This window comes from Cryptomeria japonica, unplaced genomic scaffold (assembly GCF_030272615.1).
Source record: "Cryptomeria japonica unplaced genomic scaffold, Sugi_1.0 HiC_scaffold_56, whole genome shotgun sequence".
Classification (NCBI taxonomy): domain Eukaryota; kingdom Viridiplantae; phylum Streptophyta; class Pinopsida; order Cupressales; family Cupressaceae; genus Cryptomeria; species Cryptomeria japonica.
Window position 1 is genome coordinate 102,501 of NW_026728878.1, and position 14,229 is coordinate 116,729.

General features: G+C 63.1%; 2 non-coding genes across 2 annotated transcripts; both read right to left on the reverse strand.

The window, feature by feature from the left end:
• Nucleotides 1–3,757: 3,757 nt before the first annotated feature.
• LOC131863133 (5S ribosomal RNA) lies at nt 3,758–3,876 on the reverse strand. Its single transcript, XR_009362068.1, has one exon. It is a non-coding gene; the product is annotated as a 5S ribosomal RNA (ribosomal RNA).
• A 7,804-nt stretch (nt 3,877–11,680) lies between these two features.
• On the reverse strand, nt 11,681–11,799 carry LOC131863173 (5S ribosomal RNA). The gene has a single exon (XR_009362108.1). It is a non-coding gene; the product is annotated as a 5S ribosomal RNA (ribosomal RNA).
• Nucleotides 11,800–14,229: the final 2,430 nt, after the last annotated feature.

Here is a 14,229-nt window from a genome sequence, read left to right on the forward strand (position 1 = left end):
TGGAAATTAGTGAAGGCAGCGCATCAAAGGTGCGCAACGCTGGTGCGAACCTGGGAGCGCTCCGATGTGTGCTCCAAGGTGCGGCGTGCACGAAGTCGGACCCCGGTTTGCCCCGGGTGCGCACCTCGCGTGCACCTTGGTGCGCACACCTTGGCTGGGTTGCGCGCCCTGGTGGGCACCATGGTGCGCACCAAGGAGCGCTCCGAAGTGTGCTCCAAGGTGCGGCGTGCACGAAGTCGGAGCCCGGTTTGCCCCGGGTGCGCACCTCGCGTGCACCTTCGCCGCGGTGGGCACCATGGCGTGCACGAAGTCGGAGCCCGGTTTGCCCCGGGTGCGCACCTCGCGTGCACCTTCGCCGGGGTGGGCACCTTGGTGTGCAGACCTTGGCTGGGTTGCGCGCCCTGGTGGGCACCATGGTGCGCACCAAGGAGCGCTCCGAAGTGTGCTCCAAGGTGCGGCCTGCACGAAGTCGGAGCCCGGTTTGCCCCGGGTGTGCACCTCGGGTGGGCACCTTGGTGCGCATGCCTTGCCTGGGCTGCGCACCAGGGCGGGCTCAAGATGGCACCCGCGTTCCTTTTTTTTCACTATCTTTCAAAACGGAAATTTTAAAATCTCATTTTTTTTTGCCTTTTTCTGGAAATTAGTGAAGGCAGCGCATCAAAGGTGCGCACCTCGCTGCCCACCACGGTGCGCAACGCCGGTGGGCACCCGGGAGTGCTTCGAAGTGTGCTCCAAGGTGCTGCGTGCACGTTGTCGGAGCCCGGTTTGCCCCGGGTGCGCACCTCGCGTGCACCTTCGTCGGGGTGGGCACCTTGGCTGGGTTTGCCCCGGCTGCGCTCCGAAGCGGGGTTATTGGAGCGCCGCCTCTTTTTTTGTCGGAGCGTTTGGTGGGGTTTCTCGCATTGGCTCTTCCGAGGCCCGGTTGCCACCCTGGCGCGCACGAAGTCGGAAGTAGGGTTAATTGCCCGGGTGCGCACCTTTGCCAGGGTGGGCACCTTACCTGGGCTGCGCACCAGGGCGGGCTCAAGATGGCACGCGCGTTCCGTTTTTTTCACTATCTTTCAAAACGGAAATTTTAAAATCTCCTTTTTTTTTTGCCTTTTCTGGAAATTAGTGAAGGCAGCGCATCAAAGGTGCGCACCTCGCTGCCCACCTTGGTGTGCTCTGAGGTGCGCACCCGGGAGCGCTACGAAGTGTGCTCCAAGGTGCGGCGTGCACGTTGTCGGAGCCCGGTTTGCCCCGGGTGCGCACCTCGCCTGCACCTTGGCCGGGGTGGGCACCTTGGCTGGGTTTGCCCAGGGTGCGCTCCGAAGCGGGGTTACTGGAGCGCCCCCTCTTTTTTTGTCAGAGCGTTTGGTGGGGTTTCTCGCATTGGCTCTTCCCAGGCCCGGTTGTTGGGTGCGCTCCCACCCTGGCGCGCGCGAAGTTGGAAGTTGGGTTAATTGCCCGGGCGCGCACCTTCGCCAGGGTGGGCACCTTGGTGCGCACACCTTGGCTGGGCTGCGCACCAGGGCGGGCTCAAGATGGCACCAGCATTCCCTTTTTCTCACTATCTTTCAAAACGGAAATTTTAAAATCTCGTTTTTTTTTTGCCTTTTATGGAAATTAGTGAAGGCATCGCATCAAAGGTGCGCACCTCGCTGCCCACCTTGGTGTGCTCCGAGGTGCCCACCACGGTGCGCAACGCCGGTGCGAACCCGGGAGCGCCCCGATGTGTGCTCCAAGGTGCGGCGTGCACGAAGTCGGACCCCGGTTTGCCCCGGGTGCGCACCTCGCGTGCACCTTGGTGCGCACACCTTGGCTGGGTTGCGCGGCCTGGTGGGCACCATGGTGCGCACCAAGGAGCGCTCCGAAGTGTGCTCCAAGGTGCGGCGTGCACGAAGTCGGAGCCCGGTTTGCCCCGGGTACGCACCTCGCGTGCACCTTCGCCGGGGTGGGCACCTCGGCTGGGTTGCGCGCCCTGGTGCGCACCAAGGAGCGCTCCGAAGTGTGCTCCAAGGTGCGGCGTGCACGAAGTCGGAGCCCGGTTTGCCCCGGGTGCGCACCTTCGCCGCGGTGCGCACCATGGCGTGCACGAAGTCGGAGCCCGGTTTGCCCCGGGTGCGCACCTCGCGTGCACCTTCGGCGGGGTTGCGCGCCCTGGTGGGCACCATGGTGCGCACCAAGGAGCGCTCCGAAGTGTGCTCCAAGGTGCGGCGTGCACGAAGTCGGAGCCCGGTTTGCCCCGGGTGCGCACCTCGCGTGCACCTTCGGCGGGGTTGCGCGCCCTGGTGGGCACCATGGTGCGCACCAAGGAGCGCTCCGAAGTGTGCTCCAAGGTGCGGCGTGCACGAAGTCGGAGCCCGGTTTGCCCCGGGTGCGCACCTCGCGTGCACCTTCGCCGCGGTGGGCACCATGGCGTGCACGAAGTCGGAGCCCGGTTTGCCCCGGGTGCGCACCTCGCGTGCACCTTCGCCGGGGTGGGCACCTCGGCTGGGTTGCGCGCCCTGGTGCGCACCAAGGAGCGCTCCGAAGTGTGCTCCAAGGTGCGGCGTGCACGAAGTCGGAGCCCGGTTTGCCCCGGGTGCGCACCTCGCGTGCACCTTCGCCAGGGTGGGCACCTCGGTGTGCTCCGAGGTGCGAACCCGAGAGCGCTCCGAGGTGCCCACGAAGTCGAAAGTCGGGTTAATTGCATTGTTTTCCCCGGGTGCGCTCCGAGGTGCGCAACATCGGCGCGCACCAAGGAGGGCTCCGAAGTGTGCTCCAAGGTGCGCACGATGGCGTGCACCTCTGGTGCGCACGATTCGGAGCTCGGTTTGACCGGGGTGCGCACACCTTGGCTGGGTTGCGCACCTTTTGTGCGCTCCAAGGTGCGCACGAAGTCGGAGCTCGGTTTGCCCCGGGTGCGCACCTTCGCCAGGGTGCGCACCTTGATGCGCACGCCTTGGCTGGGCTGCGCACCTTGGTGGGCGCCATGGTGCGCACCTTTCGTGCGCTCCAAGGTGCGCACGAAGTCGGAGCTCGGTTTGCCCCGGGTGCGCACCTTGGTGGGCGCCATGGTGCACTCCGAGGTGCCCAAGATTGGTGCGCACCAAGGAGCGCTCCGAAGTGCGCTCCAAGGTGCGCGCGAAGTCGAAAGTTGGGTTAATTGTCCGGTTTGCCTCGGGTGCGCACCTTGCGTGCACCTTCGCCAGGGTGGGCGCCTTGGTGCGCACACCTTGGCTGGGCTGCGCACACCTTGGCACCCGCGTTTCCTTCATTTTAAATTTTTTTTTTTTACAATCTCTCAAGTGGGAAATTCTATAATCTCAACTTTTTTTGCCTTTTCAGGAAACTTTTGAATGGAGCGCATCATTGGTGCGCTCCGAAGTGTGCTCCAAAGCTCTCTCCAGCTGCGTGCACCTGCCCCGGCCGCGCACCCGGCCCCGCCCAGCTTCGCTCACCTGTCCCGGGCGTCTGGTGCGGAACCTTAGAGTAAGAAACATCACCGTGCACCTTGGCCAACGTGCGCGACTCGACCGAGCGCGCACTGGCCGAGGTGCACACCGATTTCACCTGGGTGCGCGCGCAGCACCTCGGGCGCACCGGGGTGCGCGCACAACGCCCGGGTTGCACCGTGGCCTGTGTGCTCGGGGCGCCTCGGGTGCGCGCTCGGTGTCGCCCCCGCGCGCGCGGTAGTGCGGGCAGCGCACCCCGGCCCGGCCCGGCCCCGACGAGAACGCAAACGGGCAAAAGGTTTATTCAAATAGCATTGCGACGCCCGGCGAAAAACTAAAAAAGGGTGCAACACCGGGACTTCCCGGGAGGTCACCCATCCCAGTACTACTCCGGCCCAAGCGCGCTTAACTGCGGAGTTCTGATGGGATCCGGTGCACTAACGCTGGTATGATCGCACCCGTTATGAGCTTGTCGCAGTGTGTACTTAGCAAACCGCGACCCACGTGCGAATCCACCCCGGCCACCCACCCCCGTCGAGGTGCACACCCTCCCTCGCGAAGTGCGCCCCGTTCGCCAAGTGTGAGCCCTGCCCGGGTGCGCGCACCTTGCTAGGGCGTCGGGTGTGCACCCGGCCCGGCCTACGTGCGTGCACCTGGAGGGGGCGTCGTGTGCGTGCAGTGTCCCGTCTGCAACGCGGTGCCCACACACCACCTCGGGCGCAACGACCTGCGCTCACATGTGGGCCGAGTGCACCTTGGTGCATGTTCGGGGCGCCTCGGGTGCACGCTCGATCTTGCCCCGGTGCACCAAGGCGCTCGGTTTGCCCCGGGTGCGCACTTGGTGCAAGGTGGGCACCCAAAATAGGGATCAAGCACCAAAACACAAGTTTCGGGATGCAAAATGGGACCCAAGGACCACAAATGCGTTCCAAGACCCATGATGGGTCCACGAGAACAAAAATGTGTTCCGAGACTTAATAAACAAATATTGGGTTTTAGGAGAAGAAACATGCTCTGATGCCCAAAACGAGAATCGACCCCGAAAAGGCCACAGGCCAAAAGTGGGATGCGAGACAAAAAAAAATGGGACCCGAGGACCAAAATTGGGTTCCCAGGTCGAAGACAGGGCAACCGGACAAGAAACGACCTCTAAGGCTCGAAATGAGTCCCGGCGACTAAAACTTGACAAGAAGCACCCATCAGGCACCCAACTCGACACCCATGGGATGCCGACCCACCCGGGCTTCCACCTAGCACACCTTGGCACCCACCCACCCTCGCACCCAACCTCGCACCCAACTTAGCACCTTTGAACCCACATTGGCACTCACCCTGACCCTGGCACCTTGGAACCCACATTGGCACTCACCTTGACCCTGGCACCCACCTTTGCACTCACCTTGGGACCCACCCTGGCTCCCACCTCGGCACCCACCCAGACACCCACCTTGGTTCCTTGGCACCCACCTTGGATCCTTGGCACCCACCCCGACACCCACCTTGGCACGCAACTTGGCTACTTGCCACCCATCTTGGCTCCTTGACGCCCACCCCGACAACCACCCCGTGACCTACCCTGGCTAGGGTTGGTGCACACCCACCCTGGTGCCCACCTTGGCACCCACCCTATGACCCACCTTGGCACGCACCTTAGTACCCACCCCGTTACCCACCCTAGGACCCACCCCGTGACCCACCTTGGCCAGGGTGGGTGCCTTGGTGCGCACAACTTGCCTGGGCTGCACACCAGGGCGGGCTCAAGATGGCACCCGCGTTCCGTTTTTTTCACTATCTTTCAAAACGGAAATTTTAAAATCTCATTTTTTTCTTTTTTTTGCCTTTTCTGGAAATTAGTGAAGGCAGCGCATCAAAGGTGCGCAATGCTGGTGCGAACCCGGGAGCGCTCCGATGTGTGCTCCAAGGTGCGGCGTGCACGAAGTCCGAGCCCGGTTTGCCCCGGGTGCGCACCTCGCGTGCACCTTCGCCGGGGTGAGCACCTTGGCTGGGTTGCGCGCCCTGGTGCGTACCAAGGAGCGCTCTGAAGTGTGCTCCAAGGTGCGGCGTGCACGAAGTCGGAGCCCGGTTTGCCCCGGGTGTGCACCTCGGGTGCGCACCTCGCGTGCACCTTCGCTGCGGTGGGCACCTTGGCTGGGTTGCGCGCCTTGGTGGGCACCATGCAGTGCACGAAGTCGGAGCCCGGTTTGCCCCGGGCGCGCACCTCCGCCAGGGTGGGCACCTTGGTGCGCACAACTTGCCTGGGCTGCGCACCAGGAAGGGCTCAAGATGGCACCCGCGTTCCGTTTTTTTCACTATCTTTCAGAACGGAAATTTTAAAATATCGTTTTTTTTTGCCTTTTCTGGAAATTAGTGAAGGCAGCGCATCAAAGGTGCGCAACGCTGGTGCGAACCTGGGAGCGCTCCGATGTGTGCTCCAAGGTGCGGCGTGCACAAAGTCGGAGCCCGGTTTGCCCCGGGTGCGCCCTGGTGGGCACCATGGTGCGCACCAAGGAGCGCTCCGAAGTGTGCTCCAAGGTGCGGCCTGCACGAAGTCGGAGCCCGGTTTGCCCCGGGTGTGCACCTCGGGTGGGCACCTTGGTGCGCATGCCTTGCCTGGGCTGCGCACCAGGGCGGGCTCAAGATGGCACCCGCGTTCCTTTTTTTTCACTATCTTTCAAAACGGAAATTTTAAAATCTCATTTTTTTTTGCCTTTTTCTGGAAATTAGTGAAGGCAGCGCATCAAAGGTGCGCACCTCGCTGCCCACCACGGTGCGCAACGCCGATGGGCACCCGGGAGTGCTTCGAAGTGTGCTCCAAGGTGTTGCGTGCACGTTGTCGGAGCCCGGTTTGCCCCGGGTGCGCACCTCGCGTGCACCTTCGTCGGGGTGGGCACCTTGGCTTGGTTTGCCCCGGCTGCGCTCCGAAGCGGGGTTATTGGAGCGCCGCCTCTTTTTTTGTCGGAGCGTTTGGTGGGGTTTCTCGCATTGGCTCTTCCGAGGCCCGGTTGCCACCCTGGCGCGCACGAAGTCGGAAGTAGGGTTAATTGCCCGGGTGCGCACCTTTGCCAGGGTGGCACCTTACCTGGGCTGCGCACCAGGGCGGGCTCAAGATGGCACGCGCGTTCCGTTTTTTTCACTATCTTTCAAAACGGAAATTTTAAAATCTCCTTTTTTTTTTGCCTTTTCTGGAAATTAGTGAAGGCAGCGCATCAAAGGTGCGCACCTCGCTGCCCACCTTGGTGTGCTCTGAGGTGCGCACCCGGGAGCGCTACGAAGTGTGCTCCAAGGTGCGGCGTGCACGTTGTCGGAGCCCGGTTTGCCCCGGGTGCGCACCTCGCCTGCACCTTGGCCGGGGTGGGCACCTTGGCTGGGTTTGCCCAGGGTGCGCTCCGAAGCGGGGTTACTGGAGCGCCCCCTCTTTTTTTGTCAGAGAGTTTGGTGGGGTTTCTCGCATTGGCTCTTCCCAGGCCCGGTTGTTGGGTGCGCTCCCACCCTGGCGCGCGCGAAGTTGGAAGTTGGGTTAATTGCCCGGGCGCGCACCTTCGCCAGGGTGGGCACCTTGGTGCGCAAACCTTGGCTGGGCTGCGCACCAGGGCGGGCTCAAGATGGCACCAGCATTCCCTTTTTCTCACTATCTTTCAAAACGGAAATTTTAAAATCTCGTTTTTTTTTTGCCTTTTATGGAAATTAGTGAAGGCATCGCATCAAAGGTGCGCACCTCGCTGCCCACCTTGGTGTGCTCCGAGGTGCCCACCACGGTGCGCAACGCCGGTGCGAACCCGGGAGCGCCCCGATGTGTGCTCCAAGGTGCGGCGTGCACGAAGTCGGACCCCGGTTTGCCCCGGGTGCGCACCTCGCGTGCACCTTGGTGCGCACACCTTGGCTGGGTTGCGCGGCCTGGTGGGCACCATGGTGCGCACCAAGGAGCGCTCCGAAGTGTGCTCCAAGGTGCGGCGTGCACGAAGTCGGAGCCCGGTTTGCCCCGGGTGCGCACCTTCGCCGCGGTGGGCACCATGGCGTGCACGAAGTCGGAGCCCGGTTTGCCCCGGGTGCGCACCTCGCGTGCACCTTCGCCGGGGTGGGCACCTCGGCTGGGTTGCGCGCCCTGGTGCGCACCAAGGAGCGCTCTGAAGTGTGCTCCAAGGTGCGGCGTGCACGAAGTCGGAGCCCGGTTTGCCCCGGGTGTGCACCTCGCGTGCACCTTCGCTGCGGTGGGCACCTTGGCTGGGTTGCGCGCCTTGGTGGGCACCATGCAGTGCACGAAGTCGGAGCCCGGTTTGCCCCGGGCGCGCACCTCCGCCAGGGTGGGCACCTTGGTGCGCACAACTTGCCTGGGCTGCGCACCAGGAAGGGCTCAAGATGGCACCCGCGTTCCGTTTTTTTCACTATCTTTCAGAACGGAAATTTTAAAATATCGTTTTTTTTTGCCTTTTCTGGAAATTAGTGAAGGCAGCGCATCAAAGGTGCGCAACGCTGGTGCGAACCTGGGAGCGCTCCGATGTGTGCTCCAAGGTGCGGCGTGCACGAAGTCGGACCCCGGTTTGCCCCGGGTGCGCACCTCGCGTGCACCTTGGTGCGCACACCTTGGCTGGGTTGCGCGCCCTGGTGGGCACCATGGTGCGCACCAAGGAGCGCTCCGAAGTGTGCTCCAAGGTGCGGCGTGCACGAAGTCGGAGCCCGGTTTGCCCCGGGTGCGCACCTCGCGTGCACCTTCGCCGCGGTGGGCACCATGGCGTGCACGAAGTCGGAGCCCGGTTTGCCCCGGGTGCGCACCTCGCGTGCACCTTCGCCGGGGTGGGCACCTTGGTGTGCAGACCTTGGCTGGGTTGCGCGCCCTGGTGGGCACCATGGTGCGCACCAAGGAGCGCTCCGAAGTGTGCTCCAAGGTGCGGCCTGCACGAAGTCGGAGCCCGGTTTGCCCCGGGTGTGCACCTCGGGTGGGCACCTTGGTGCGCATGCCTTGCCTGGGCTGCGCACCAGGGCGGGCTCAAGATGGCACCCGCGTTCCTTTTTTTTCACTATCTTTCAAAACGGAAATTTTAAAATCTCATTTTTTTTTGCCTTTTTCTGGAAATTAGTGAAGGCAGCGCATCAAAGGTGCGCACCTCGCTGCCCACCACGGTGCGCAACGCCGGTGGGCACCCGGGAGTGCTTCGAAGTGTGCTCCAAGGTGCTGCGTGCACGTTGTCGGAGCCCGGTTTGCCCCGGGTGCGCACCTCGCGTGCACCTTCGTCGGGGTGGGCACCTTGGCTGGGTTTGCCCCGGCTGCGCTCCGAAGCGGGGTTATTGGAGCGCCGCCTCTTTTTTTGTCGGAGCGTTTGGTGGGGTTTCTCGCATTGGCTCTTCCGAGGCCCGGTTGCCACCCTGGCGCGCACGAAGTCGGAAGTAGGGTTAATTGCCCGGGTGCGCACCTTTGCCAGGGTGGGCACCTTACCTGGGCTGCGCACCAGGGCGGGCTCAAGATGGCACGCGCGTTCCGTTTTTTTCACTATCTTTCAAAACGGAAATTTTAAAATCTCCTTTTTTTTTTGCCTTTTCTGGAAATTAGTGAAGGCAGCGCATCAAAGGTGCGCACCTCGCTGCCCACCTTGGTGTGCTCTGAGGTGCGCACCCGGGAGCGCTACGAAGTGTGCTCCAAGGTGCGGCGTGCACGTTGTCGGAGCCCGGTTTGCCCCGGGTGCGCACCTCGCCTGCACCTTGGCCGGGGTGGGCACCTTGGCTGGGTTTGCCCAGGGTGCGCTCCGAAGCGGGGTTACTGGAGCGCCCCCTCTTTTTTTGTCAGAGCGTTTGGTGGGGTTTCTCGCATTGGCTCTTCCCAGGCCCGGTTGTTGGGTGCGCTCCCACCCTGGCGCGCGCGAAGTTGGAAGTTGGGTTAATTGCCCGGGCGCGCACCTTCGCCAGGGTGGGCACCTTGGTGCGCACACCTTGGCTGGGCTGCGCACCAGGGCGGGCTCAAGATGGCACCAGCATTCCCTTTTTCTCACTATCTTTCAAAACGGAAATTTTAAAATCTCGTTTTTTTTTTGCCTTTTATGGAAATTAGTGAAGGCATCGCATCAAAGGTGCGCACCTCGCTGCCCACCTTGGTGTGCTCCGAGGTGCCCACCACGGTGCGCAACGCCGGTGCGAACCCGGGAGCGCCCCGATGTGTGCTCCAAGGTGCGGCGTGCACGAAGTCGGACCCCGGTTTGCCCCGGGTGCGCACCTCGCGTGCACCTTGGTGCGCACACCTTGGCTGGGTTGCGCGGCCTGGTGGGCACCATGGTGCGCACCAAGGAGCGCTCCGAAGTGTGCTCCAAGGTGCGGCGTGCACGAAGTCGGAGCCCGGTTTGCCCCGGGTACGCACCTCGCGTGCACCTTCGCCGGGGTGGGCACCTCGGCTGGGTTGCGCGCCCTGGTGCGCACCAAGGAGCGCTCCGAAGTGTGCTCCAAGGTGCGGCGTGCACGAAGTCGGAGCCCGGTTTGCCCCGGGTGCGCACCTTCGCCGCGGTGCGCACCATGGCGTGCACGAAGTCGGAGCCCGGTTTGCCCCGGGTGCGCACCTCGCGTGCACCTTCGGCGGGGTTGCGCGCCCTGGTGGGCACCATGGTGCGCACCAAGGAGCGCTCCGAAGTGTGCTCCAAGGTGCGGCGTGCACGAAGTCGGAGCCCGGTTTGCCCCGGGTGCGCACCTCGCGTGCACCTTCGGCGGGGTTGCGCGCCCTGGTGGGCACCATGGTGCGCACCAAGGAGCGCTCCGAAGTGTGCTCCAAGGTGCGGCGTGCACGAAGTCGGAGCCCGGTTTGCCCCGGGTGCGCACCTCGCGTGCACCTTCGCCGCGGTGGGCACCATGGCGTGCACGAAGTCGGAGCCCGGTTTGCCCCGGGTGCGCACCTCGCGTGCACCTTCGCCGGGGTGGGCACCTCGGCTGGGTTGCGCGCCCTGGTGCGCACCAAGGAGCGCTCCGAAGTGTGCTCCAAGGTGCGGCGTGCACGAAGTCGGAGCCCGGTTTGCCCCGGGTGCGCACCTCGCGTGCACCTTCGCCAGGGTGGGCACCTCGGTGCGCACACCTTCTCAATGTTTTCTTGCCTTTTCTGGAAATTGGTGAAGGCAGCGCATCAAAGGTGCGCACCTCGGTGTGCTCCGAGGTGCGAACCCGAGAGCGCTCCGAGGTGCCCACGAAGTCGAAAGTCGGGTTAATTGCATTGTTTTCCCCGGGTGCGCTCCGAGGTGCGCAACATCGGCGCGCACCAAGGAGGGCTCCGAAGTGTGCTCCAAGGTGCGCACGATGGCGTGCACCTCTGGTGCGCACGATTCGGAGCTCGGTTTGACCGGGGTGCGCACACCTTGGCTGGGTTGCGCACCTTTTGTGCGCTCCAAGGTGCGCACGAAGTCGGAGCTCGGTTTGCCCCGGGTGCGCACCTTCGCCAGGGTGCGCACCTTGATGCGCACGCCTTGGCTGGGCTGCGCACCTTGGTGGGCGCCATGGTGCGCACCTTTCGTGCGCTCCAAGGTGCGCACGAAGTCGGAGCTCGGTTTGCCCCGGGTGCGCACCTTGGTGGGCGCCATGGTGCACTCCGAGGTGCCCAAGATTGGTGCGCACCAAGGAGCGCTCCGAAGTGCGCTCCAAGGTGCGCGCGAAGTCGAAAGTTGGGTTAATTGTCCGGTTTGCCTCGGGTGCGCACCTTGCGTGCACCTTCGCCAGGGTGGGCGCCTTGGTGCGCACACCTTGGCTGGGCTGCGCACACCTTGGCACCCGCGTTTCCTTCATTTTAAATTTTTTTTTTTTACAATCTCTCAAGTGGGAAATTCTATAATCTCAACTTTTTTTGCCTTTTCAGGAAACTTTTGAATGGAGCGCATCATTGGTGCGCTCCGAAGTGTGCTCCAAAGCTCTCTCCAGCTGCGTGCACCTGCCCCGGCCGCGCACCCGGCCCCGCCCAGCTTCGCTCACCTGTCCCGGGCGTCTGGTGCGGAACCTTAGAGTAAGAAACATCACCGTGCACCTTGGCCAACGTGCGCGACTCGACCGAGCGCGCACTGGCCGAGGTGCACACCGATTTCACCTGGGTGCGCGCGCAGCACCTCGGGCGCACCGGGGTGCGCGCACAACGCCCGGGTTGCACCGTGGCCTGTGTGCTCGGGGCGCCTCGGGTGCGCGCTCGGTGTCGCCCCCGCGCGCGCGGTAGTGCGGGCAGCGCACCCCGGCCCGGCCCGGCCCCGACGAGAACGCAAACGGGCAAAAGGTTTATTCAAATAGCATTGCGACGCCCGGCGAAAAACTAAAAAAGGGTGCAACACCGGGACTTCCCGGGAGGTCACCCATCCCAGTACTACTCCGGCCCAAGCGCGCTTAACTGCGGAGTTCTGATGGGATCCGGTGCACTAATGCTGGTATGATCGCACCCGTTATGAGCTTGTCGCAGTGTGTACTTAGCAAACCGCGACCCACGTGCGAATCCACCCCGGCCACCCACCCCCGTCGAGGTGCACACCCTCCCTCGCGAAGTGCGCCCCGTTCGCCAAGTGTGAGCCCTGCCCGGGTGCGCGCACCTTGCTAGGGCGTCGGGTGTGCACCCGGCCCGGCCTACGTGCGTGCACCTGGAGGGGGCGTCGTGTGCGTGCAGTGTCCCGTCTGCAACGCGGTGCCCACACACCACCTCGGGCGCAACGACCTGCGCTCACATGTGGGCCGAGTGCACCTTGGTGCATGTTCGGGGCGCCTCGGGTGCACGCTCGATCTTGCCCCGGTGCACCAAGGCGCTCGGTTTGCCCCGGGTGCGCACTTGGTGCAAGGTGGGCACCCAAAATAGGGATCAAGCACCAAAACACAAGTTTCGGGATGCAAAATGGGACCCAAGGACCACAAATGCGTTCCAAGACCCATGATGGGTCCACGAGAACAAAAATGTGTTCCGAGACTTAATAAACAAATATTGGGTTTTAGGAGAAGAAACATGCTCTGATGCCCAAAACGAGAATCGACCCCGAAAAGGCCACAGGCCAAAAGTGGGATGCGAGACAAAAAAAAATGGGACCCGAGGACCAAAATTGGGTTCCCAGGTCGAAGACAGGGCAACCGGACAAGAAACGACCTCTAAGGCTCGAAATGAGTCCCGACGACTAATACTTGACAAGAAGCACCCATCAGGCACCCAACTCGACACCCATGGGATGCCGACCCACCCGGGCTTCCACCTAGCACACCTTGGCACCCACCCACCCTCGCACCCAACCTCGCACCCAACTTAGCACCTTTGAACCCACATTGGCACTCACCCTGACCCTGGCACCTTGGAACCCACATTGGCACTCACCTTGACCCTGGCACCCACCTTTGCACTCACCTTGGGACCCACCCTGGCTCCCACCTCGGCACCCACCCAGACACCCACCTTGGTTCCTTGGCACCCACCTTGGATCCTTGGCACCCACCCCGACACCCACCTTGGCACGCAACTTGGCTACTTGCCACCCACCTTGGCTCCTTGACGCCCACCCCGACAACCACCCCGTGACCTACCCTGGCTAGGGTTGGTGCACACCCACCCTGGTGCCCACCTTGGCACCCACCCTATGACCCACCTTGGCACGCACCTTAGTACCCACCCCGTTACCCACCCTAGGACCCACCCCGTGACCCACCTTGGCCAGGGTGGGTGCACCCACCCTGGTGCCCACCTTGGCACCCACCCATCCTAGCACCCAGCCTGTGACCGGGCTTGGAACCCAACCTTGCACCCGCACCCGTCTTGGCCAGTGTGGGTGCGCACCCATCCTGGCACCCACGTTGTGACACACCCTTTAACCCACGCACCCTAGCACCCACGTTGGCACCCACCTTGGAACCCAACCTAGCAACTTGGCACCCACCCCGTGACCCACCTTGGCATCCACCATAGCAGTCGCCGACTTGGCACCCACCTCGGCACCCACCTTGACACTTGTGGACCCACCTTGCCACTCACCCTAGCATCGACCCATCCTAGCACCCACCCTGGCACCTTTGCACCCTAGCACTCACCCATCCTAGCACCTAACCTGTGACCCACCTTGACACTCACCCTCGCACCCACCTTGGAACCCAACCTAGCACCCACCCACCCTGACACCAACCCTAGCACCTACCCACCCTTGCACCCACCCTGTGACCCATCTTGGCACCCACCCATCCTACCACTCAACCTATCACCCACCTTCTCACCCACCTTGGCATCCACCTTAGCACCCACCCACACTGGCACCTTGGCACCCACCTCGGGCAAGGTGGGTGCACACCCACCCTGGCACCCAATTTAGAACCCACCGAGCATGTTACCCACCTTGGCACCCACATTGCAGCCCACCCTAGTACCCACCCTATGACCCACATTGGCATCCACACCCTAGCACCCAGGCACCTCGACACCCGCCTTGACACCCACCCTAGCACTGAACCTGTGACCCACCTTGGAACTCACCCTAGAACCCACCCACCCTGTGAACCACCTTGGCATCCACCTTAGCACCCACCCACCTTGGCACCCACTCTAGCACTCACCCATCCTAACACCCAACTTGTTACCCACCTTGGCACCCGCCCTCGCGTCCACCTTGAAACCCACCCTAGCACCCACCCACGCAGGAGCCCACCTTGGCACCCAACCTAACACCCACGCATCCTGGCACCCAACTTGTGACCCACCTTGGAACCCACCCTAGTACCCACCTTTGAACCCACTATATCACCAACCCACCTTGGCACCCACCCTATGACCCTCTTTGGAATCCACCCTAGCACGCACCCACCCTGGCACCCACCATGGAGCGCACCCTAGCACCCACCCACCTCGGCACGC